The sequence below is a fragment of the Emydura macquarii genome, unplaced genomic scaffold (genome assembly GCF_026122565.2).
Source record: "Emydura macquarii macquarii isolate MOO-44397 ecotype Brisbane River unplaced genomic scaffold, CSIRO-AGI_Emac_v2 contig_2897, whole genome shotgun sequence".
Lineage (NCBI taxonomy): Eukaryota > Metazoa > Chordata > Testudines > Chelidae > Emydura > Emydura macquarii.
Window position 1 is genome coordinate 8,903,384 of NW_027133034.1, and position 25,714 is coordinate 8,929,097.

General features: G+C 39.2%; 1 long non-coding RNA gene across 1 annotated transcript in view; it reads right to left on the reverse strand.

Annotated features, from left to right (window-relative positions):
* LOC137167063 (uncharacterized) overlaps window positions 1-25,714 on the reverse strand; it is a 125,058-nt gene that overhangs the window by 97,091 nt on the left and 2,253 nt on the right. Inside the window, exon 2 of the long non-coding RNA XR_010923958.1 lies at window positions 6,339-6,426. This is a non-coding gene — a long non-coding RNA (uncharacterized lncRNA). The remainder of the gene's footprint in view (window positions 1-6,338; window positions 6,427-25,714) is intronic.

The following is a 25,714-nucleotide window of genomic DNA, read 5'->3' on the forward strand; positions in this document are numbered from 1 at the left end:
CTCAAGAAAAACAATGCGGGTAACCAATCCAGAATTAGATCCCAAGTGTCCAAAGCCATGTACGGTCATAGCTATTTAAAAGTGAATCGTTTCCTACAAAGAAGTAGGACGGTAAGTAGTTAAGGCCAAGATTATCCAAAGTGGGTGCTTAAAGTTAGGAGTCTTAATATGGGACCTGGTCTTCACAAGTGCCGATCCCCTAGCAGCTCTCACTGAAGTTAACAGGAGATTGTGTGTTCAGCACTTTTGAAATACCATTATTGTGTTGAAGCATCAGATCAAATTACTGTAAGGTGAGTGCACAACTGGTTGAAAATAACATATTGAACATGAGCCAATAGTGTAATATCATTCTGGGGTGTATTAACAGGAGTGTTGTATGTAGGACCCAGAAGGAACCTGTTCTGCTCCACTCCACACTGGTGAGGTCTCAGCTGGAGTACAGCATCCAATTCTGGGTGCCACACTTTAAGAAATATGTGGACAAATTGGAGAGAGTCCAGAAGAGAGCAACAAAAATGATTAAAGGTTTTCGAAACCTCTAGGAAAGGTTAAAAAATGGGCATGTTTAATCTTGACAAGAGAAGACTGGAGGGGAGAGGGGTTGATAACAGTCTTCAAATATGTTAAATGCTGTTACAAAGAGGACGGTGATCAATTGTTCTCAGAGCCCAAGCACAATTTTTTTGGGCCCAGTTCAAACTTGTAACATGGACCCCCTCCCACACACATACCACAATTCCTCATCCCATACATACAATCTCACGAGCCATGAAAAAAAATTTCTTCATGGTAATGGGGGTTGCAACCTGAGCCAGGCCCTCCAGAGCCTCTAGGCCCCAGTAAAGTGTATCCTTTTTTCCCCCCATGTGGGAGCCCTGATCGTTCTCAATGTCTATTGAAGATAGGACAAGAAGTAATCAGCTTAATCTGCAGCAATGAAGATTTAGGTTAGCTATCAGGAAAAGCTTTCTACCTATGAGAATAGGTAAGCACTGAAATAGGTTACCAAGGGAGGTTGGAGGTTTTGAAGAACAGGTTAGACAAACACCTGTCAGGGATGGTGTAGATATATATGGTCCTGCCATCAAAAGACTAGATGACCTACATCACGGCTCCATTGTGGTAAGTGCTGTACAAACACATGGGGAGAGAGAGTTCCCTTTCCCACAGAGTTTACACTATAAATAGACAAGACAGACATCAGGTGGGAGGAGAAAGAGAGGCACAGAGAGTGGCTTCTGTAAGGTCACCCAGCAGACCAGTGGTAGCGCTGGAAGTAGAACCTTGAATTTTTAACTCCCCATCCATTTCCTAGCCCATACTACCTCCCTGAAATTTTCAAATACAGATACCTAAAGCTAGGGTCCCAAGTTCAAACATAGATGCCTAAATAAATGGTCTGATCTGCAGAAGTGCTTAGCGTATAGACGTTTCCATGCCATTCAATGAGTGTTTTGCCACTGACTTCAACAGGAGCAAGCTCAACACTTACGGCTCTGACCCTTCATCACTGATGAAGGCAATGGCAATGGGAGTTTTGCCATTCACGTCAGTGAGCACAGGAGTGTGGTCTTAATGAATACACAAATCAGTTCAAGGACACAGACAGGTATACCACTATCAAAGGGTATATGTATATAAACACACAGTTTCATGCAGGATAAAATATTTGCACCAAAAGGTGGCAAAAGATGGCTCTTGCAGATTAATTCAGTCATAATTTTCATTCAAGAATTGTGTATTTGGCTTCCATTATTACTGGGCCAATTTAGATTAACTGAAAAGTCAACTAAGTAATTACTGATATGTGAGAGTACATTAAAACACTTGTCATGTATTTAGGAGCAATGGTATTTCTTTGGGGTTACATGTAGATCTGAAAATAATATGAAACTGTTGGCAAAGTGATAGGCAGAAATAGTGATTCCCTTCTGTACCACTAAATGGAAGCCTAACACAAAAACCCACACAGGAATCAAACACTTGTTTATGGTGATAAAAATATCATTCTTAACCTTTTTAGGCTCAATCTTATTTAAAACAGGTGCTATTCTAAGCAGAATAAATCAAAATGTTCTTTTTTTCTTGGAAACAAATTCTGCTCTCAAGTGCATCTATGCTACCCTACTAATTTAACAGGGTTTAACAGGTGTATCTATATCTTTTTATGCCAAAACATTGAAGTATACAGGCACTGATAGCATAATTTGACTCAAACTATGTAAACATCAAGCTTACTTGATTACTGAGCCATTTATATTGTCCTGCTAGTTTTCTACCTGTTCTGGGAGCTGTTTATTAACCCACAGAAGTATCATACTATACAACAAAATTTCATTCCTAAAATATGCCACATGCCTTTTTATAAACAATGTATGCATACACTACACATTAATCACTAACAGGCATATTGACTTGCCCACACATTTAAAAAAATTAGACCCCAAAAATCTGGCAATCAGAAGAAGGTTCAGGTGTAGGGCTACTGTTCTGTGATTGAATAACCCCATGGGTCAAATTTCTGCCCTCAAATACATGCACATATGTCTCCTTGAAATTGATAAGATAATACATGTGTCTGAGGATAAAATTTGGTCCATGGTGTCTAGCTATTACAGCACACAAAGGTCAGATGAACTTTTGTAAGATGTTTGCAGTACCTTTCCACAATGGAGTAAAGCAAAGCTAAAAAGTGACAACTTTAACTCAGATCACCTTTCCTTTGGTGAGTCCATGCCTAAACATTATTATTTTCAGCACTTTTAAAAAATGTTCTGCATAGCAACTTCATTGTTTTCCACAACCATATATCAACAGTAGAATCCTGATAAGATTGTAGATGTGATCTCCATTTTATTTTAGCTTTATAGGACAACCTCAGTTGAGTTTTACTGTAGAAATTGTTTCTGCTCTGCAGATTCACCCTCTGATGATAAAAAGTAATATTCAACAGGTACACACTGCCATCTAAAGGCCAGAATTTATGCTCTTCTAAGTCTAAGTTCTCATTCTTTCTACCGAAAAACAACTGACCACAATACATATCTTCATGTCTCCAGCTTCCACCCTGGACACATTACAAGATCCATTGTCTACAGCCAAGCCCTAAGATACAACCGGATTTGCTCCAATCCCTCAGACAGAGGCAAATACCTACAGGATCTCCATAAAACATTCTTAAAACTACAATGCCCACCTGGAGAGGTGAAGAAACAAATTGACAGAGCCAGACGGGTACCCAGAAGTCACCTACTACAGGACAGACCCAACAAAGAAAGCACAACACCACTGGCCATCACCTACAGCCCCCAGCTAAAGTCTCTCCAACACATCATTAAGGATCTACAACCTATCCTAGCAGATGATCCCTCACTTGCTCAAGCCGTGGGAGGCAGACCTATCTTTGCTTACAGACAGTCCCCCAACCTGAAGCAAATACTCACCAGCAACCATACAACAAGAACACTAACCCAGGAACCTATCCCTGCAACAAACCCCGTTGCCAGCTCTGCCCGCACATCGACTCTAGTGACCTAACCACATCAGGTCCTAACCACATCAGCCGCACCATAAGGAGCTCATTCACCTGCACATCTACTAATGTAATATATGCCATCATGTGACAGCAATGCCCCTCTGCCATGTACATTGGCCAAACCGGACTGTCACTAGGCAAAAGAATAAATGAACACACATCAGATATAAATCAGTCGGAGAGCATTTCAATCTCCCAGGACACTCTGTAGCTGACTTGAAAGTTGCCATATTTCTACAAAAAAACTTCAAAAACAGACTTCAGCGAGAAACTGCAGAGCTGGAACTCATATGCAAACTTGACACAATCAAATTGGGTCTGAATAGAGACTTGGAATGGTTATCTCATTACAAGAAGTAATTGTCACTGTTTACACATTCTCACCTTCTAATCAATGGTTGTGAATAGGCCTCATCTACTCTAACTGAATGGACTTTGCTAACGCCTACCCTCCCCATTGTTGTTCCTTACCCTTGGATGTATATATATACACCCCCTATCTGATTTCTATTTCTTGCATCTGACGAAGTGGGTTGCAGCCCACAAAAGCTTATGCCTGCAGAAATTAAATTTGTTAGTCTTTAATGTGCTACAGAACTCTCGTTATTCTATCTACTGAAGCGTCTCACAGTGTCAATACTTAAAACCTGTTAAGCCAGCAAGTTAAAATATTGCAAGCAGATGCAGAGAAACATGCATTAACTCACACTTGAAGGATTCACAGAGAGAGCTCATACACATTCAGGCACTGAAGACATACTAACTTGGATACTGAGATATAGATATTTGACAAAATGAATTCACTGAACTTCAGCTAACCAACCAGATAGGTATCTTTTGCTAAGCCTGAAGCAGGCATTTTAAAATTGTGATCAGACATATAAGTGCAACATTGCTTCAGTGAGAGTGTAATACATTATTCAAATCAGGACTGTCACTAACCAACATGCAGGTTACAATTCAGTTCACATATCAGAAATAAAACACTAGGATTTTTTTATACGTTGCATATGGAAGACTTTAATTCGTTATTCCATTAAAACAGAGGTTGCCTTGCCCATCTCTGAGCAAATGTGAGGATTTTTTAATAAAGGATTATTGTGAGGATGGTGATTATTTTTGTTGAAACTGTGGTTCTTATGAACTCCAGCTGTGGTTCTACCTAGACCTGTGTGAGATGTTTACATCGAATCTTATACCACTGAACCTTGGAGAAGATGGAAATAGCAGCACATCAAAGCACACTATGGAACTTGAAGTGCCTGGCAGTAGGCTTCACATAGCAATTAGTGCACAGAACACTAGTGAGCTGTAGATTTACAACCCAGCTTGCAGCTCACTGAGTCTCCATGGAGACAAGGGAAGGATGGGGTGGGACACCCAGTTCTGGTGTACTCCAGCACCTCTCCCTCAAAGAGATCCTAGGACCCTACACTTTTATCTTGATAGAGCTTCTGCATGGGTTAAAACCAGTGGGTGTCACCCCTCCACTCTCTCCTCAATGCTTTAGAGATAGCTAGCTATCCCAACCCCCACCCTTCGTAAGATCTTTCAGGGTCAACCACTATATCATCTTCATCCTTCAGGTTGGCAAGGTAAGGGAATAGGTTTCCTTATCAATGCTTACAAATTACCCATAGTACATATTCTGTAGCACTTCAGCCATGGAGCAAGACAGAGGGCTTTTAAGGAGCAGCAGAGAGCAAAGGAGCATTTCCTTATCCTGCTTTTGTGGCTGAATAGGTTCCAGCAGCTGACTCATGCTACTGATATGAATGTGGGCATAGCAGGAGAGCATTAGTTTTGGATGTGGATTTCTTTGGCATATTTATTCACATGAACCCAAAACTTTAAAGTACAGTGGTGGGAACTCATCAGCAGGGCCATGTTAAGCAGTTTGCCAAGAGCCCATGTTTCGGGCCACTTGAATCAAACCAGATAAATCACATGGTGTGACCTGTTGTTTCAATGGGTCATGTCTCTCTCTAGTAAATATGGAGGCAGACAAAAATCACACTGTTGAATTCTGTGGGTCCTATTTGGCCCATGGGCCACACTTACAACATGACTGAGCTACTGTAATTGCACAAAATAAAACACAGCAGTAAGTACTGACATCCAAATCTCTTTGCTGGAATGGAGTTACAAAGGGGGACAACATTCTAGCTAGTTTTGAGTCACAGTTACAGTTACAAAATAAAGGTTACAGTTTAAAAATAGACTTCAGGCACCAAGCTGAGATTCAATGCCTCCAAATCCAATGGGCCTAAAATCCGAAATTCCCCTAGGGGAATAACAGACACAGCCTCCAGACAGGGTAATAAAGAGACACCCACAGAAAACATCTTTGAATTGTATATAGCATCCTGCAAGTGAAAACGTGAATGATCAATGACTTAACTTTTAAACTCAGCCTTTGACCCTTCCATCTTGGTGTTATATAAACTACTCAGACTTCAGTTCTATTTATAGAATACTGTACATACAGTGAAACTTGTCTTAAGCAATCAAGCGGTAACCATAGAAACAGAAATATGCCATTCTTGACTAGCTTATAGGTGATGGTATTTAGGACATCTCATTGCCCATAAGTCTCTGTAAATTTTAATGTTTTAAATATAACAAATTAAATCAGCCATATAGCAGATTAGCCTAAAGCACATACCCCTAACTTCTCCTTGGCATTTATGAAAATGAGCTGTTAAAACTACCAAGGACATAAATAAAGTGCCCAATTTTTGTTAAATATGAGTAGTTCCAGCTCCTTCATGTAAGATTTTTGCACCATTAAGCCACTAACCTGATGCAGATGATTTAGGTAATTCACATTTTTGCAGTGGTTGGTTGGCTGGTTTCTAGCAGCCAAGTGTGGCTCCCGCTTCCTCTTCCTTCATTCCATCCAAAAATCATATACCAAAAAAAGAGGTAGATTAGAGAGGGGTGGATGGCAGGGTCATTACTTGCACTTTCATTTTCAGAAGTTATTTTCCCCTTGATAGTCTTTCCTGCCAATTTCCCACAAGCTCTTTCTGCACCTTTGCCACCCTGAGCATAGAAACATTGAATATTTTACTGTTACTGCAACTGGGAGAGTAGATGATGTATTATCATTACTATTGTCTATTGCCAGATCTCCAGCTGGTTCAAGTCAGTTAAGTCAATGGAACTGCTTAGCCTTACACCAGCTGAGGGGCTAGCCCACTGCTTCTGGTTATAAGACATTTGATTCACCCTCCATTTCCTTCCATTTTTATTCCTGCTCCTACCTCTCCTCCAAATCTAGTTTTATTATGAGTTCAGTTCAAAGCATATGCTCATAACACTAGTATTAGGTAACGTTTGGATTCTGTACTGAAGATACTGTTTTCTATTTAACTCTCCTGCCCTTCATGAAAGTTTCTGCTGTGACACTTTTTCCTTCTATCAAATCTTCAGAAGCCTGCAAGAAACAGGCTCCCTTTTAGACTCTTAAATTCCACTGTGCAAATCTGAGAATTAAAACGTCTAATAAATGTACTAACATGCACCTTGTTCGAGGCAGAAGGCAGATAGAACTTGAAAAAACAGCTGTGAACTTTTTACATTAGATGTGTGTATGATTTTGATACACAGAGATAATATGTAATCTCTTGGGAAGGAAAACTTGATTGAACATTAACTGTCCCATCATCAAAAGGCATTTATAAGCATTCATCTTTATATCCAGGCATATTTGATTTGCTGCTCAGATATTTATTAACCTACTAACACTTTGCTTTATGATTGTTATTCATTAGCTACAGCTATAGTTTTATGAGCATTACAGCAGAGATGCAAGAACAGTTCAGCATCTTTTAGTTTTGGGGGCAGCTTTTGTACTTGTTTATAAAATATAAAAATTCTTTTGGAATGAAAGTTAGTATCTTTTCTGACCACTTTTCATGTGCCAAGTTAGAATGTCAGCAGTGGGTTTTGGAGGAAATAGTGGAAAGCATCCAATATGCAGTATAACAAGAGTCTCAGCCCTATGAAAGCTTAATGACTTATTTCTCAAAACAGAATGAAGAAAGGGAGGAAAAGTACATGGGAGGAAAAGTATTGTTCCTCTTCTTCAAAAAGCCTTGAAAGATGTTCAAAAATATTTTATGAGGTCACACTAAGAAAAGAGTAATTGGAAGAAAAATTCTGCTTGTCTAAGCGAAGAGCACATTTGTAGCGGTAGGGTAAATGTTTTATCGATTGAGAAACTGGGAAGCTCACGTCATTACTCACCATGGGCTAAAGAATAATTGCTAATGCTCTGGCGGAAAGATTAAAACCAGTTTCTGGAAGTATTTTTTACAGTGATCAATGGTGTATCATCCCGGGCCATTGGATCTTCAATAACATTTTTCCCTTTTGGGATACAATCAATTTTTATAATATGATTCATTTGCCAGTGGGCATGCTTTCTTCATACGATGAAAAGGCACTTATGCACCTTATATTGTGGAAAAGTAATCTTATACAGCCAGGGCCCAGACTGTGATATAAAAGATTCACCTGCATTCATCTCTATTTTTAAGTGTGTTTGGGAAACAGTAGTGAGGAATGGCTGTTGGTCATTGTATTGTTGTTTTCAGTTTGGTTTTCCCCACCTCAGTACATTTTAGAGCTCTCTATGTAGTCATAATTATCATACCTCAAAGATGTGCAAGGAAAATTCAAAAGATATTACAGTTGGTCATTCTCTGACCTGTGAGTGGGTCAGGTAACTTCCTGCCTGCACGACTAATTATTGTGACCTCAAGAGACTCTAATAGGAAAAGTTTGTTTGCTTTTACCTATTTTATCCAAACTTATTTGAGCTTCTTGCATCTATAAAATTCAGCTGATAAGTGTGACTAGCTATTCTTGTGAAAGTTCTAGCAGGAACCAGAGACATGCAAAAATCTAAAATGGGAAAATTATCTTAACCCTTAACCCTTTTTGGAAGTTCTAAAAGGGTCATGTCTGAGTTGACAAAGGTGTGACATAGTTCTGAATGTATCCATTTATCCCCCTGCCTCAGAACTACCCTGATTATTCCATTGTGGGGTGTTTCCCATTTAGAATCAGAGTCATGAGTGAGTCTGGTTTTATATCCATTGGTCTGGTTTATCAATCTAGACAGCTGTCTTCTGGTAACAGAGGTTAAAGGGTGAGAAACATTTTTGGGGGGATGGGGAAGCCTTGCAGTCTGATGTTCTTTCCTGAGTAAAGCAGTTATTTGTTAAAAAGGAGGGAGATAGATACAGCAGAAGTGGACAACATTTGGACTATTAAAGCAAGGCACTAGATATCATTTCAGATGTGTCAAACTAGCCCATCAGCTATAATGGTACCCCGATAGGGTTGCCAGCACAGGCTGAATAGATTTTGCTAAGTGGAGATTCATATTTGAAGAATAAGTGGAGTGCATAGTTTAGCGTTCACGCCATCTCACCTTCATTAGATTAGTCAATGTGCATCTGTTCCCAGTCAGCCTGAAACACACCCAATTTCAGAAATGCTTCACCAGATTTAGTGAGTTAGGGAATGCTTTGCCTGTATTAACACTGACTAGGGACTAAGCTATGGGGGCAGTTTATCAAACAGTAGGTAAAGTTTCCTCATAATTTCCTCACCACAATCACTTCAAGTAAACTCCCAGAAAGAGTGGAAATCTAACAAACCATAGATATTTTCCTAACACCTATTTGGTCAGAAGACATATGATGCTCTGATGGAACAGGAAAAGACACAGATTTTGAAGGACAGAAAATAAATTAGAGTCACACTGTTAAAGGTTCAAACTGAGGGAAATTTTCAATGGATAGCTACTAAATTTACACTCTACCTTGACCCAGGTAATGGATTATGAGTCATACATCAGGATTTTCTGATGAAATGATGTACACTTGGACTGTTAACTAATATAAGTAGTTATTTATTCTAGATGCTGCCACCTAACTTACCCTGGACTGAAAAGCCTGACAATATAAACCTTTTCCAGAGGATAGGGGCTGCTAACTAGCCATGATACCTTGTTTTCACCAACTAGCTCAACTAACAAGGAATGGTCAGGGTCCAATCTCCCCAAAGGGAATCAATGTTTAAATCAGAGATTTTCAATCCCTGATTAATTTGATTATTTATTAGACAACTCATTTTGCCTAAATTTTGATGCCAGTCCAAAATAATGAGTTTGACATTTTCAGCTGACTCAGACGTTATTGGGTTTGCATTCATCTTAGGAGAAATCGCAACGAAAGGAGAAGGGAAGCAGAAAAAAAGAATGCAATGGAATAGGGCAAAAAAATGGGCTAGTGGGAAAGTAAAAAACGATAGACTAAAAGCAGGAGGGAGGGAGGGAGATACAATCTATTGAAAAAACTAAATGCAATATAAAGTGTTCATTTATTCATGTGATAATTTTGTAGGCACAGGCTTTTATTTAGCTACAAAAACTATGCATTTATTTAAATTAAAACCCTCTTGGAAAAACCAATGTGCAACTAGATTAGAGGGCAGGAAAGATTTGTTAGCCCCCAAAATAGTATGAGAGATTCTCAAATGTCCAATGCTCTGAAATTCACCAATCCCCACTACAATTAAGAAGAATCTTAATTCATATGGTGTATTTAATTTGAGGACTTCAGAGAGCTTCGCAAACATGAACTAAGGAAGGCCAAGATTGTCTCTTGTCCTATATTCCTACCACCTCTATTCAGGCTACCAGCGTTACAGCTGTTAGAGATGAGAGTGAAAGAGCCGCCTCCATGGGGCTGTTACTCCTCTTCCCATCCAGATAGGCAGGATCAGGGATTAGGTGGAGCCTTGTCTTTTCTCCCTCAACATGCTGATCAACAGAGCTGAAGTGGCATGGATGTGGAAGTAATCTTCTACTGGATAGATCAGATTACCTCCCCCTCCTATCTCCTTGGATTTGCTAAAATCTTTTAAAAGTGACTTCATTTGCAAAAGTGACAAGAGTGGAGTGGAGTTCAAGACAATAGATGCCAAAAAGTCTAGGTGAAATCATGGCCCTGTTGAAGCCAGTTGGAGTTTGATCATGGACTTCAATGAAGCCAGGATTTCTCCTCCCATCTTGAGTTTTATTATACCTATGAATAACACACCTACACATGGTCCCTGTGAAATCAACTCAGGCCCCAGTCCTACAATAAGCACCATGCAGGTGGGCCCCCAGACCTGGGCAGAGACTTAAGGTCATGGGTCTGCACACACTAGTGCTCATTGCAGGATCTAGATATCAACATATAACATAATAGGATTTAAGTAGGTGTACTGGAGCCTAACTGATTGTAAAGAAGTCTAACTTAAACCATGTCATGCATCACTTCTGAATTTGGCCAACAGACTGCCCTGCTTTAAAACAATTATATATTTTTAAAAGCCTATGATGTTAAAGGCTAGAGGTCAGAGTGCCGAATGCAACATGATGGCTCTGGTTGCCCATGCTAACAGACTTAACCCATCACTCTCTGCTAGTAACCATGACTGAGAAACTATTACCTGCTGTCAACATATAAGTCTAATAAATATTTTATTGCAGAGCTTAATTTAAAAATAGACGGGTAGTTTTTGTATAAATCCTTCATATTTCCCTTTTAAATACCAATTTTTGGTTTTATGTTGTTCTTATGGTACATCTCCATGGCATCACGATTAGTATTAATTATTCAATTAATACCATTACTGCAGGTCCCATTTGATGGTACCTTTATGGTTTTCTTTTTTTAAAAAAAAAATTATGTTCTTTTAAAAGAGTGCACTGAGTGCACAAGTAATTGGGGAGCATACCAATGTTTGACATATCAGACAAGGAAGCACTAAGCAAGTTATCACTACAACAAAGTCCATCAAGCTGAGCTCTTCATTAATAGTTTAGGCAAATAGAAAGCCTCTCCCTCTCCCCCCCACAAAACAAAAATTGTGTTTCCACCCAGCTCAGGTAATGGATTTGATTTGACAGATCACGTACTAGGCTTCTGAAATATTTGTGAGAAAAATATTGGCAGGTCTTTCTATATTGAGACCTGGGGTGGGGGGGAAGCACAGCTCAAACACAACAACCTTATTTACTCTGTAAATACGAAAACACAGGGCCTGATCCTGACTCAGTGAAGCCAACTGGAGTTTTGCCATTGATTTCAAGAGGAGGATGATCAAGCTCCTAATGCAGTAAATTTTCTAAACAACTTTTCCCCATCCCCTCAAAAGACCCCAAACATTTAAAAGATAAATATTTTTATATTTTCTTTTTAACACAATAGTTTAATTGGAAATGCTGAAAGAACACAGCACTCCAGCACTTTGCTTCTGGTCCAAAGAAAACCAGGAAAAGTACCAATATAATGTTAACTGGTAATGGGAGTTTATCTAGAACATTTTTATCCTCACAGAAAATTCAGTATTCATTAGTCTCAGATTCTGGAATTTGGCTCATTCTCATTTCACCCATCCCTAATTTAATCCCATTGGTTGTTAAACCTTTTCTTTTATAATGTTATAAATGGCTCTTTATTGGGCAGCAGAAGACTGAGTAACCTTTGGGGTTTTTTTCAGAGAGACTGATGAAGCAGCATTGGAAAATGGGGCTGAACTGCAGATCTAGTGATAGGGACAAACAGCGGGGTCATATGTGGTGTTCCCTTGCCCATAACACTCACTCAGCAAACAAAGCATTGAGCTGGAAGGGAAGAGAGTATTTTTCTTTCTTTAAGTAGTAAGCAGGAAGAAAGGGGTAAGAGCAGCATGAGTTTCAGAAGTGCTTGAGAAGCGGATCCACCTCAATGGGGGAAAACAGGGGACTGAAGAAAATTAATTTGTCAACCAAGGAAGCTCTCCATAGAATAAGTTTAACAAACAGTAATTAACTGTGGGTGAGGTAATATCTTCCATTGGATAAACTTCTGTTGCTGAGAGAGACAAGCTTTCAAACCATACAGCGCTCTTCTTCAGGTCTGGTCTCTCTCAGCAACCAAAGTTGTCCAGTAGAAGATATTATCTCACCCATAGTCTCTCTGTAATATCTTAGGACTGACATGACTATGTCTGCACTGCACACAATAATTTAACATTTATTGTAGTAGAAAATACACTTTTTTTCTAAACAATACCCACCTCAGTGTGATGAAAACCCTAAATGAGTGCCCTGTGATATAAAATCTGAGGGGCAGTACAGGACACCAATCATTTTCTGTATGTTTTTATGAATCACAGTCTATAGAACTCAGAATCTCCAGACTCTATTAAACATTAATGAGTGTTTTGTGTATGCCAGCAATTATAATATATTATAATATATGAATCTATGCTCCAATTCAGTAACTATTTATGCTAGCACAAGCCCACCACAATGTAACATAAAAATTACTTATGGCATTTACTACCAACAAAAAAAAAAGCTCAGTTAATGTAATGCTATTAATTTTTGTATTTTATGTTACTTAGAACTGTACTCAATTGTTTGCTTTGCTGGCAACGGCAGTTTAAGATTTAGAGTATCTGGTTTAATCTCTCTGCTGTCAATGGTAGTTTAAGATTTATAGGATCTATTTTTTAAAAAAATCTTGTTATATACCTTCCCTTTATTCAACGTGTTTCACTGGCATAGCAGTTAGTAAAGGTGGTAGCTTTTTCAGAAAGTTGCTTTTCTGCAAGACTTCCGTATCTCCCATTTGGTCATATGGTATAGGTAGATTCTGTTTAAAGGTGGAGCTCTCAAGGCAGGGGGACAAATGAACCAGGAATTTTGCCAGCATAAATGGCAGCTCAATTCCCTGAGATGTGGGAACTCAATCAGGGATCTGGAGTATAGTGACACAAACCGTCCACAACTTCATTTATGGGACAGAGTGTCCTAGCTTAGAACAGTGCCAAAAGTGAGTATGTCTGCAAATGCACATACTCGATCTTGTTCGAAACCTGACGCGTTCCTCTTAAACCTGAAGGATCAGAAATCTGAAGATTATATGCAAAATACCTCAGTGCCCTAATTTACATATATGGTGTTTCTATATAACATTTTTTTACATACATGACAACATATATCCTAATTACCAAAATTGAAAACCAACAGGGCTGTAGCACAGAACAAGCTTTAGGAATAAAATAATTGCTATGCTCCTGGCTGTCTCTAGCATCTTCCCATGTTCATGTCTAGGTAACTCTGGTCCTTCTTGAGGCTCTGTAATTATTGTTCCTTGTGCAATTCTCCTGGGTTAGGTGGAGGGCTGTGATTGCCCTAGCCTGGAAGAGGGGTTCGGTTGCTTCTGATCATCTGGAGATACTCTGGCTGAGTTATTGGCCACTAAACTGGGTGTCAAGCTCTGGCTGCTGCCTGCTTCCTCCCCCTTGTTCCTTGAATGGGGAACTCTGGCCCTGGCACTTCTTGCCCCTCCCAAAGCTCTATGGCCAGGGAATAATGGCAAGAGTACTGCTCACTGCTGCTCTAGCCATAGCTCCAAGTCTGCGATCCTGGAGGGATTGTGAGATCATCATCAAAGGAGGCAACTCTACATTTCCCTGTGCCAGTTACACTTGCTGCATTTGGCATTGAATATGAAATTTCCACTTCAGCACCCACTCTGCACACCCCAGCCTTCAACAAAGCCATGCAGAACACTCCTATCCCCCACCTGCACTGCACACAAATGGGTGATTAAATCACCCACTAAAATTAAATGGAAGAGGTAGATTTTTACTTGAAAAAATAAAGTCTGGTTGTTTTTGAGCCTGCCCCCAATCTCCCCCCCAAAAAGGGGGGTCTCATTTGCTTGCTCACATATGTGACTTATTATTAGGATGTTGGGTCAACCCCAAGTTTTTCTATGAACTTCAGAGTGTTTCAGACTTGCATCAAATCAGGAGATAGAGATACAGAGAGATCTGTAAATGAACATATATTGATAACTATTATCTGGGGAACTACGATCATTAGAAAGGATAATGTTGAACCCTGAAGACTTCAAACACTCTTCCATAATATCATATGTATACGATATACAACACCCAGCTGCCACCTGAAACAAATTTGGCATTTTCCTACTGGCTCAGTGAGGGAAAGTAGGAAGATATGAAAAGAAGTTTTGCTTCCTTAAAAGATCTGCTCTCTTTGATCCCAAGTGTTGTCTGTGCATAGTCACACACCTAACAAGTCTGCCAAACAGAAGAGACTGGAATAACTGGTTAAGTCAGCTCTAATGCCTGGCTCCCAGGTGACAATCACAACAATAACATTCATGGAGAATATGAGAGAAATTTATTTCTAGCATCTCTATTTTCCTGAAGCCTAAGTTATACAGTGTTAAAGAACCAGAATAAGTGAATAACCTTCTGCTAATCACACTGTCTAACAGGAAGCTACTGTAACTTTTCAAGTGCCTTTCATTTACATGTTCATTTCTTACTTTTCACTTGAGAAAGGTGTGTTCTGCTCTAACTGTTTTTGATCTAATGGGTTTGTAGACTGACCTACTTTCATTTTTCCTTACTGCTCACATTTATTTTATTTTATTTGGTTAAGGGCAGACAACAACAGAACAGGTAATCAGCATGCATGTAGGTCATTAAAATATGTCCCAGTTTCATTTTGCATTTTCTATTAAACATCTAATACTACTTTGGAAAGATTTCAGATATTTAGAAAGCAAAAATATTTCCCATCCATAAATCCAAATTGAAAATAGAGATCCTCTCTTTTTAGAAAACATGTAATCACTCTGTCATCTGGGACCATATACATCAGGAATAAAGTCAGAGATTTCGTTTGGCATGTGGTTACCACTGATTGAGGCGCAACATTCAGGTAAAGAAAAGTGCTGCTGATCCCTTTAAGAAACCATTCTTCTACTGAAAAAAATAGTTTAAAACACTACCTCACACAATCTCATGTCAAGTTTTATTCCTGTCCTGAAGAGCAGCATCCTAGGAGCCAATTTGTGAAGACAAAGCAAAGATGCTTCACAAGATAAATATTGGGGGTATTAATAACAGAATCATCTGCTCAAAATGACCATGCTGCCTGAACAGCCACATTGTACTAATGTAGATAGGACAGACAGAGGCACTACCACTTGCTGCTCTTCATGCAGGATTTTGGCCTAGTGAATCTACTTCGCAGACAGATCCATGGCCACAGTCACATTTTACTATGTGAAATGTCATAGTTCTGAGTTCCCCCTTGTATTTAGCTCAGATGTCCTGGTTACCTTCCCCAAACCTGAGGAGCAGCTCTGTGAAGCTTGAAAGCCTCTCCTGTCCACCACCAGAAGTTGATCAAATAAAAGATATTAAGTCACCCACCTTGTCTCTCATACGTTTGTACCAACATGACTACAACACCATTACAAACAGTTGTCAAGTTATCATGGGATAACAATATAAAAAACCTCATGTCAGCCAGATAGAAAGTTATGTGGGATGGGGTGCAACAAAGTAACGCCCAGGAGATATACACACAGAGCCACAGCTTTCAATTGCCACTTTCATAAGTGAGTCTTCTATAGAAGTTTCATTAGAAAAATCACTTGAACAGTGGTGCTGTTTAACAGCCCTCCCTATCCCCAGCTCTTGAACATTTAGGACGCTTTACATTTAAATTTATGACTTCAAAGAAGCTGCAAAGAAGAAGCTCCTTCCTTTCCTAAAGGAATTAAAATAAAGAATGCATGTCTAGTGTGTATTCAACCACTAGATATACTTCCTTCAGTTTAAGACAACTACTTTAGGACCTGATCTCACTCCCATTATAGTCCATGGCAAACTCCAGTAAGCGCAGGAGTGGACCCAAAAATCTCAATCCTGCAAACTGCTGGGCACACAGATCCTTACCCCCGTGTGAAGTTCCATTTATGGTTATTTTAATGGTACTCTGTGTAAAAGTAGGTGACTATACTGGGGTCACATCCAAATCCCTTAAAATCAATTAAAAGTTTCCCAAGAATTTTATTGGGCTTTGCAAGTTTGTATCCATAAATGGGAATATTTTTTCTTTCTACTTACCTTACTCATCATTCTATTAATCTAGCAATAATATTTCCAGTGTCTTGTCAACTATTCGTTTGTTCATTTCGCAAGAGTACATCAACCTCATTTTACTTCAATTATTTGATCTGATTCATTAATTCTTTGCCTCTTCCACGAAAGAGACATGTTTTATCTCTACAGCATGTTGTGTAATATACATCAAATCAGGAAAACCTTGTGTAATTTGAGAAGGGCAGCATAAAAGTGCCCTAAGAAAGCATTTTTTCAGCAGATTTTAGGCATCTAAATCTAGTTTTTAAGGTGGCAAATGTTCTTTTAATTATCAGTCTGGTGATCTTAAAGCTTTATTATAATTTATTTCTGAAAGAGAATCTGGGGGATGAGCTGTAGTAATCATTAGCCAATTCAAGGAATATCCATTATCATATGCCTTTTTTGTAGAATAAGAATATTAAAACAATGGATAAACAATTTATGATTAATTCCTATCACCATTTTCAAACAAATTCCACAAGGCCTGATGATCTAAGTCATCACCACTAACTAAATAAACAGGTGCAAATGACACCTGCATATTGAAGGAATAAAAGCTTTCTGTCCCTCATTCTTGTCTCATTAGAACTAATATTATAATAGGAAGAACATTCATACAATCTTGAGCACACAGGACCAACACAAAATTAGCAAAGGTAATAACTCCTAAATAATTGGATGTGTGTGCATGCTCATGGGCACTCTATATCATATTGATCAGTTTTCCTGGGAGAAAAAGAAAAAGATCAATAGATTCTGAAGTTGTATACTAGTCAATAATTATACCATCTCCAATGGTGGTCTGAAAAAAGCATGTACGTAGAAAACATTATTGCTCTTGTTATGTTGACAACCATAAGTAACAAACAGCTTCTGTTGATCCAGGCAACCTAATCCACATGTAAATCTTCACATGCAATAGTGCCTGGTTGGTAGTGAACATATACCCTATAGTCCCGTTTTCATCATTTTCTCTCCATCATCACTCTCACAAAGAAAAGTCATTTCAGATGACAGGCCTACTTGATCTACTGCCAAGGATGACTTTTATAAGAAAACTTGAGTAAAATGCATTTGGCTAGTTTAGAGGTATCAGTGTGATGAGCAATAAATGCTTTTCCTATTGCAAAATATAAATGCACATCTTTTGACAAGACTCCAATATACCTGAACCTAGAAACTGGAACACTGATGTCTTGACTTGAATAGTCCTCAGTGAGCATGTTTGGAAAAGCATTGGCTGGAAATTGAATAATATCATGAACGTTGATGTATGCATGCTGCACACATGCAAACAAATATTTCACTAAGTATGAAAGTTTGCACTTCCACAACAGCAATTTTACAAAAGCCTACACCTCCTTGGTTTTCAGTTACTATCCAAATGTTTACTTTTCACTTATTTTATTCTTCTGGACTTTCTCTTCAAGTCAGAGTGTTGCTACCCCAACTACTCAGAAATAAACATAATCACAACTATTTAGACAATATGATGGAGTCAAGAAAGATCTTTGAGTCATTGTGGATAGTTCTTTGGAAACATCTTTTCAGTGTGCAACAGCAATCAAAAAAGGAATATTAGGAACCTTTAGGAAAAGTAAAGATAAGACAGAAAAATCATAATGCCACTATATGGGATGCCACACCATGAATACTGCATACAGTTCTGGCCACCCATCTCAAAAAAAGACGTACTGGAATTGGAAAAGGTATAGAGCAGGGCAAAAAAATTATTAGGCATGTGGAACAGCTTCCATATGAGGAGAGGTTAAAAAGACTGGGACTCTTCATCTTAGAAAAGAGACAGCTAAGGGGAGATGCGATAGGGGTCTATAAAATTCTGAAGGGTGTGAAGAAAAGTGTTGTTTACCCCTTCACAAAACACAAGAACCAGAGGTTACCCAATGAAATTAAAAGGCAGCAGGTTTAAAACAAAAACAAGGAAGTACTTCTTCATACACCACAGAGTTAACCTGTGGAACTTGTTGCTAGGGGATGTTGTGAAGGCCAAAAGTACAATAGGGTTAAAAAAAGAATTAGATAAGTTAATGGAGGATAAATCCATCAATAGCTATTAGCCAAGATGGTCAGGGAGGCAAAACCATGCTCTGCATATCCCTAAACCTCTGATTGCCAGAAGCTGGGACTAGACATCAGGGTATGAATCACTCTCTAAATTGCCCTGTTCTGTTGATTCCCTCTGAAGTATCTGGTACCATTGGAAGACAGGATATTAGGCTGGATGGACAACAGGTCTGACCCAGTATGCCATTCTTATGTTTTTGATATATGTCAGCAAGCTCCAATCAGTCTCAAGGGCTTGATTCTACTCCCATTGACGTCAACAGTGCAGGACTGGGCTCTCAAAGCAGTTTCAGGTTTTCTGCTGCCTTGAAGAATTAGAGCCAAATCCTAGGCAGTGGAGCCCATTTCATATAAGATGGCTTTGTGCCACATGAACAGGTTTGGACTTGATGGATAATTTAAGTGGCTCAATCAGTGCAAGTATCTGGCACAGCTGGACAATGGACCGTGTAAGAGCCTGGAGAAGAGTAGCAACTAAGACCCCAATGGTCCTCTGTGGATTTGTCCTCTCTGATCTTTGTTGTTTGCAAACTGCTTCTTCATACCCGCACATAGAGCGGTCTCAGAGCTCACCACCCAAACATACAGCAGGTGCCAAAAGCTCCTTGTGTGAGTTCTCTACTGCCTTCCTTACTATCAAAAATATAGCAGTTAGACTGTATTCAGGACATTGCATATCCATATATAAGGCATGCTGGGTTTGAACTAAAAAAAATGGACAAAAGACTTTGTTAGTGGAACATTTAATTAAGCAGGTGATGGAGCAAAGAAATCTCACATTGGGAAAAGTCAATGGATGGAGGTTGAGGGAAAATGATGACAAACAAGAAGTGGGGGTGGAATGAGAGGAGCTGGATCCAAAGACAGGTTCCTTCCTCACAGAAAGAGCAATATTAAATATACATATCCACACAGCATGGGATTTGGGACATAAGAGCTGCTCTATCTAGCCTGTCTCAACACACCTTCCTCCTCTTTGCACAGGTTTAAACAGATTTCATGGTATTAATATTAAGAAGTGAGGAGCAAAGGGTACTTGAGTTACAAAATCAATTCTCCCCTTCTAGTTATGTGAAGTTGGCCACTTGTAGCTGTCCCACAGAAAGGATAAGGAATTCATTACTGCTATCAGCAAAACATGCTATCCTTCACTTCAAGTGGTAGATGTCTGTGATTTTCAAGATGAAGGATGAGAGGTCTAGCCATATTACCCCAAAGATTGTGTGTGCACATGTACAGGCACACACATGAGATTTATCTAATAATTGTTTCTGTAGCATCATGCTTCGTTACACTGCAAATTTTCCTTCCAATTCCAAAGAGTCCCACCGGAACCTGAAAGCTGGTTTCTAATCTCCCATAAGAAGTTCCAACTCCACCTGCAAACTATCTCCCCTGTTTTTTAGTCAGATGCACCAAGAGAGCCCTTGCAGTGCCTCGTCTGTTCCAGATAGCATGAGTTTAATGTCTCCTATTGCAGCTCAGCTGCCAAGAAGCATTGGAGAGATGCCATAACACAATTAAGGAAATTAAACTGTAAAAAATAAAAATAGAAATAAAAATACTGATTAAAAACCCATGATAACAATAACAATTATTTTGTTGCTAACATACTTTTTCAAGTATTTTGAATATTAAGGGAGGCAAAACAATACTTTCCTGCAAAAGTGCACTCTGCAAAAAGCAATAAAGAATAACTTTTTAAAAAAAAAGTATTATCCATTTCCCAGTAATGAGGCAGCGACAGCTAAAATTACAGAAAAGGCAAAAGCAAAGCATATCCCTTAGATTCCCACAGAAGTAAGGGTCTTGTCCTTCTAACCATTCTGCACCTTTTAAACTCCCATCATAGTGGGAGAGAAGAGTGTTAGCATCTCACAGGAAAAAGCCCTAAAACAGTAAATTTGGTTTCTAATGTAATCTGCTCTTAAAACACAGACAATAATTGGATGCATTAAATCTAAATAATAGGCTTTGGAAACCAGAACTGTATTCCCAACACTAAAATTCACTATTCTATACTCCTTTTCATTATATGCATAATTTTGGCCATGTTCGGAAAATTTCTTATTTACAAAAATTATTCTGATCCAATGATGCTCTGCAAAACATTGGTGAAAACCAGAAAGGTCTATATAAGGCCCTATGCTATAAAGCTCCACATTGCCCCTCTGTCGTGGGAGGGCATGGCTAGGGTTCCTCTGCATCTCTCGCATGCTGCAGATGGGGGCTGAATGTTGCCCATTAATAGGACACCATGGAGGTGAGTACAGAGGGTGTTGGTACTAGATCTGCACTTAGCTGGACCCAGACTCCCAAATGGCAGATATATGTTAGCACGAAATGGCTATGGATGCAATTCTTCTTTATACAGGCTGGAATAACTGCCTCAGGGGGGGGGAGTTATGATCTGCTCACTGGTTTGCAAGTATCTTTTTCACCTACAGATTTCCCTGTGCAATGTCTGATTAGTTAAGCTGTATGCGTAAGGGTGTATGTCACCCCATACGGTTTGTCATATGACTAACATACCAATACTATACGCATTAGCAAAGCACAAGCAAGAAAACGCAGATTTTCACACACTGTGTGTGGTTGGAAACCTAGCACCTCATTTCCTAAATGTTCCATTTTGTTTTCTAATTGGCAACCAGAGAGTTTTGACTAGGGAGTAGGTTCTTTGGCAATTTCACATCTTTTTGGTTCAGTTGCAACAAATGCTCGAGTTCATCAATATACATCTGACTTAAATGCTTCATTAATCTACACACAGTCTATGCTCTGTCTTGGTAACAAATGGACTAAAGCAGGTAGAACTAACACATTCTTCATCAGCTCTTTTCTGTATCTCCTCTTCAGGCTTCCCTTCAGGTGATTCTGAGAGCATTTCCCCCCATGAACTTTTTAAAGCAGATCTGCTAGAGTTAATTTCAGAATTAACAATTCTTCCAAAAATCTGTAGTTTCTAGTCAGGTGCCACTTCTTTAATAAATAACCCTCAAAGATAACAATTAAGGGCTCCATGCTCCCTTCTGTTTCTGCACTGCACCCAGGGATTCCCTGCAGCTTTGCCACATTAAGGACTACAGGAGCTGAACCCCAAAAGAGTGGGTTGGATCCTCAGCTTTGAAAGCAGATTCACAGTGCTGAGTGCCCGGCCCAGTAGCTTCACTGTGACTATGTTTAACACAGATATTTAATCTGATAATACAAAAGCTACAGAACAGTTTACAAAAATATTACAGTATTTAAACACTGTTAGGAAAGCAGTATTTTCCAGACATTTAAATAGATGAGTTTTATCAGCCGCATTATGATGCTAAACCAATTTGCCTTTTCAATCAATCACTCAAGACATCCCAATTATATCTGACTTCCATGAATAGAAATCTAGTAAGAAATAAATGTGTCATCTCCTACAGCAACTGGTTGTTTATATGAGCTACTAAGAAATCTGTTCTTCAAGATTATCCTCTCACTATAAAGAGGAGGAGAGAGGCCCAGATGCTGCAGACATTTATACATATGCTTAAATTTAAGCATATGTGTGTTTGTAGGATCTGGTCTTAAATGCCCTGGTGCAAAATGAAAGAAAAAAATGCATGTTAGGACTTAATCCTGGAAGATGCTGAGCCACTCCTAATTTCAGTTAGAGTGCTCTACATTTTCTGCAGTTGCTCAGCACCTTGTGAGATTGGGCCCTTACTGACTGTAAATCCATATTGTAGTTGGGAAGAAAAAACATTAAATAACAGATCTTTCCTCTCAGCAATCAACAGTTCTTTCTCTGTGAAGCTTCTAGACGCAACCTCCCTGCTACTCACAAAATTGAGAGCACCTTTGCCTCTGTCCCCTTTTATTATGCAGCTGTGCTTTGAAGGAAAATTGATTCAAATTGCCTCAACAGGTGAAAAGGTTTTAACTAAAAGCAAAAGCAAGGGTTCTTAAAAGCACACAACTTTAGTTTGTGTCTGATTTTTTTCAAAAACAGTGGTTTTTTAATAAAATATTTTAATGGTGCAGCTAAGCTAAATAGGTGTTATTGACTCAGGAGAGAGGGATTCGGAATGACACAACATAAATACACTCAGCCAAATTCTGCTCCAATTACATTTCTGACTTTGACACAATGAAAGTGTATATCCAATACCACCATTATCAGTTATTGTTTATTATAAACAGCATGCTTCAATTATTTTCCTTGTGATATGATTATTGTATTTTTATAAATATGAAGCAGTCAATATCATGGAGCTAACATCATTGGGCCAATTCAGATGTGAACTGAAGTGGCTCTAATAGAGTTTAAACTGGGGTAATTTACACTTCCCTCCAGCTCCCTCTGTGTCTAAAGTTATATTCCCTTATAGTTACATTGATTTACCAATGTGTCACTTACACCTGCTCACACTTCACCTCTTCATTTGGCTGCCAGAGTCAAAAGGAGTTTAAAATGGTGTCATATACAGAGTGAGGAGTGGGAAAATTATATACATTATGTCATTTTAGATTCACCTTTGAGTTTGACACACTGACTTTACAAATACACTTTGTTATCAGTGTCCAACTTTTACTTTAAAAGCAATTTGCTGTTAAATCACAAATTTAATTTTCTTTCAAGAAAAACTAATATCAATAAAACTTCCTGCTTCAGGTCTGGTGTTAGTATTTCAGAAAATCATAAGAGGTCTATGACAGAGTTCAAAAAATATTTTCTTCTAAACTTCTTTTTCCCAAAAAAATGACCTATCAACCAAACCAAACATTATTGCACATAATAATTTAGTTTTGGTCAATATTGTCAAGTTTTTCAATGAAAAAAATCAAACCAAAATATTTTTGTTTTTCCAGAAAAGATGTTTGGGATATAGTTAACCATTTCCATTTTTATGTTTGGTTTTCAGTACATTTTCAGTTTTATGTTTTTTAAAACTAGTTTTTGTTTGTTTGTTTGACTGAAAATTTCAGTTAGAATTAAGGGTTTTGTTTTTCTTTATTTTTAATTGAAAAAGACTTATGCAGGAAATTTCAAAAAAGAACTTTTTCATTTTGTATGAAAAATAATTGGCATTTTAAATTGGCACTAGTGTATGGCAGGTCTTACTTTCCCTTGAACACTCAGGGCCAAGTTTTCAAAGACGGTAGAAAAATCCTCTTTCCACATGCAAATGTGGGTTTGTTTGTGCACGTGTACATTTGAAAACAATCTTAAAGATATTCTTTTTGTAATACTTTCCTCTGTCCACTCACGTTATTTTTTTGTTTTCGGTTTGTTTGGTTTTTTTTTTTTTTTTTTAAATACAGTGTTCATATTTAGGTTAAAGTTACCCCCTCCCCCCAAAAAAACCAAACACCTACAAGTGCATCACCTTGAGATATGATCTTGTCAGCTTCCATCTAGCCCTGCACCCTCCCCAAAATTTAGCGCCCCTCATTTCAGTATGGGGGAAAAGGAGTTGACAATGCTATTTTGTTGCATCTCAGATATTTTCTCTCCGAAAGAAAAGGGAGATGGAGGAGTGTCTGCTTTTCTATTCTCCTTACCCCAGGAATGAGGTGTCCTGTTCTTCCCCCTGAAGCAAAACAGGAGGTAGAGAAGGGCATAGACCATATGTAAATGTAACCCCCTTCTATTTCTGGGTTACTTGGGAGCCGGCAACACCCACCTGTGTGCAAGGGCGCTAAGGTTGTTAACAACAAAGGAGATCCTGAGTATCCCAGCGGTGATGTAGGATAGGTGGGAATCCTCTATCCACCCCCCCTGCTGCAGTCCCTTTACTTTTAAAGGAATTTAAACTTGGCGGTGCCTCCACCTGGCTGGCCCCTGCCCACGCTTAATAGCGGGCCTTGGGAGCTTCCAGGACTAAACCTAGTCTGATGATAATAATAATAATAATAATAATCTGAGACAGGTCTAACAACAATTGCACTTATGCAAACTAAACATCCAATATACTTAAATTAGACTTAACACAACTTTACTTAACAAATTAAAGAAATATGGCATAACAGACTGAAATTAAACACCACTATTATGTTAAATCCACAGGGCAGCTGAATACATCAATTAATAAAAATAGTATAAAACAAATGAAACTTGTCTAAACTTGCATTTACACTGCCACTGTTTACCCCACCTGCAGAGTGTACACTCCCCAAGAGTTCAGAGCCCTAACCCCTTGCTAGCGTGGGCGCGCTTGAAGATCTGCAGAAGACAGCACTCTGTGGGTTCGGTGTTCCAGTTCAGCCCAGCTGTCCCACTGGAGATTTGGAGCTGGCCCAACCAAATGTCTGCAGTCCCGGCCCTGGCTTGGGCAATGCCACCAACCTCCAAAGCTCCCTGCTCGATCAGGCTCTTAGCAGCAGCTTTGGGACCCCAGCAGCAGTCAGTAGGCAGCAGCAGTCAGCCAGCAGCTTCCAGCCTCAGCTGCACTCCACCCTAGCACCAAAATGGAGTCCCCCACATGCTATTCCCTGTCTCTCTCCAAGGGGAAGAGTCTCTCCCCTCTTCCCCAAGGCATCATGGGAGTTGTAGTCTCCCAGGCTCTTCCCAACTGTAAACTCCCAATCAAGTTCCAAGGCCCCTGAAGTACAGGGTGCCTACATAAAGAAAGGCAGAGAGGTATCACCTGCTTTCTCCTCCATCAAGTGCTGCTGCTCTTCCACCTGCTGGTAAGGAAAGCTCAAGAAATTCCCCAAGCCAGACACTAGCTCCTCCCATCTCTCACACTTCCATTCCCCCCGATTGGTGAATCCTTACTTTACTAATCACTGGGGGAGCCCTGTGGCCACTGAAAAACCACACGTCTGGAAGAGAAATGAATGTTCTTCTGCTCTATTTCAGCAGGGATGGGGCCCTCTTACTTTTACCCAATCATTGACCATCAGAAATATTATCGAGATCAAAATCACAGTAGAGTTAATATAAGTGCAGCTCGGCTTAGATGGGGCACTCCATGTTCCCTGCAGTGAGACTAATGTAATGTCACAAATGCATCTCAGGACAGCTACAGCACTTGGGAAAGGGATGCTTCATCTTTCAGAAGGGCAATTTGGTTCAACATA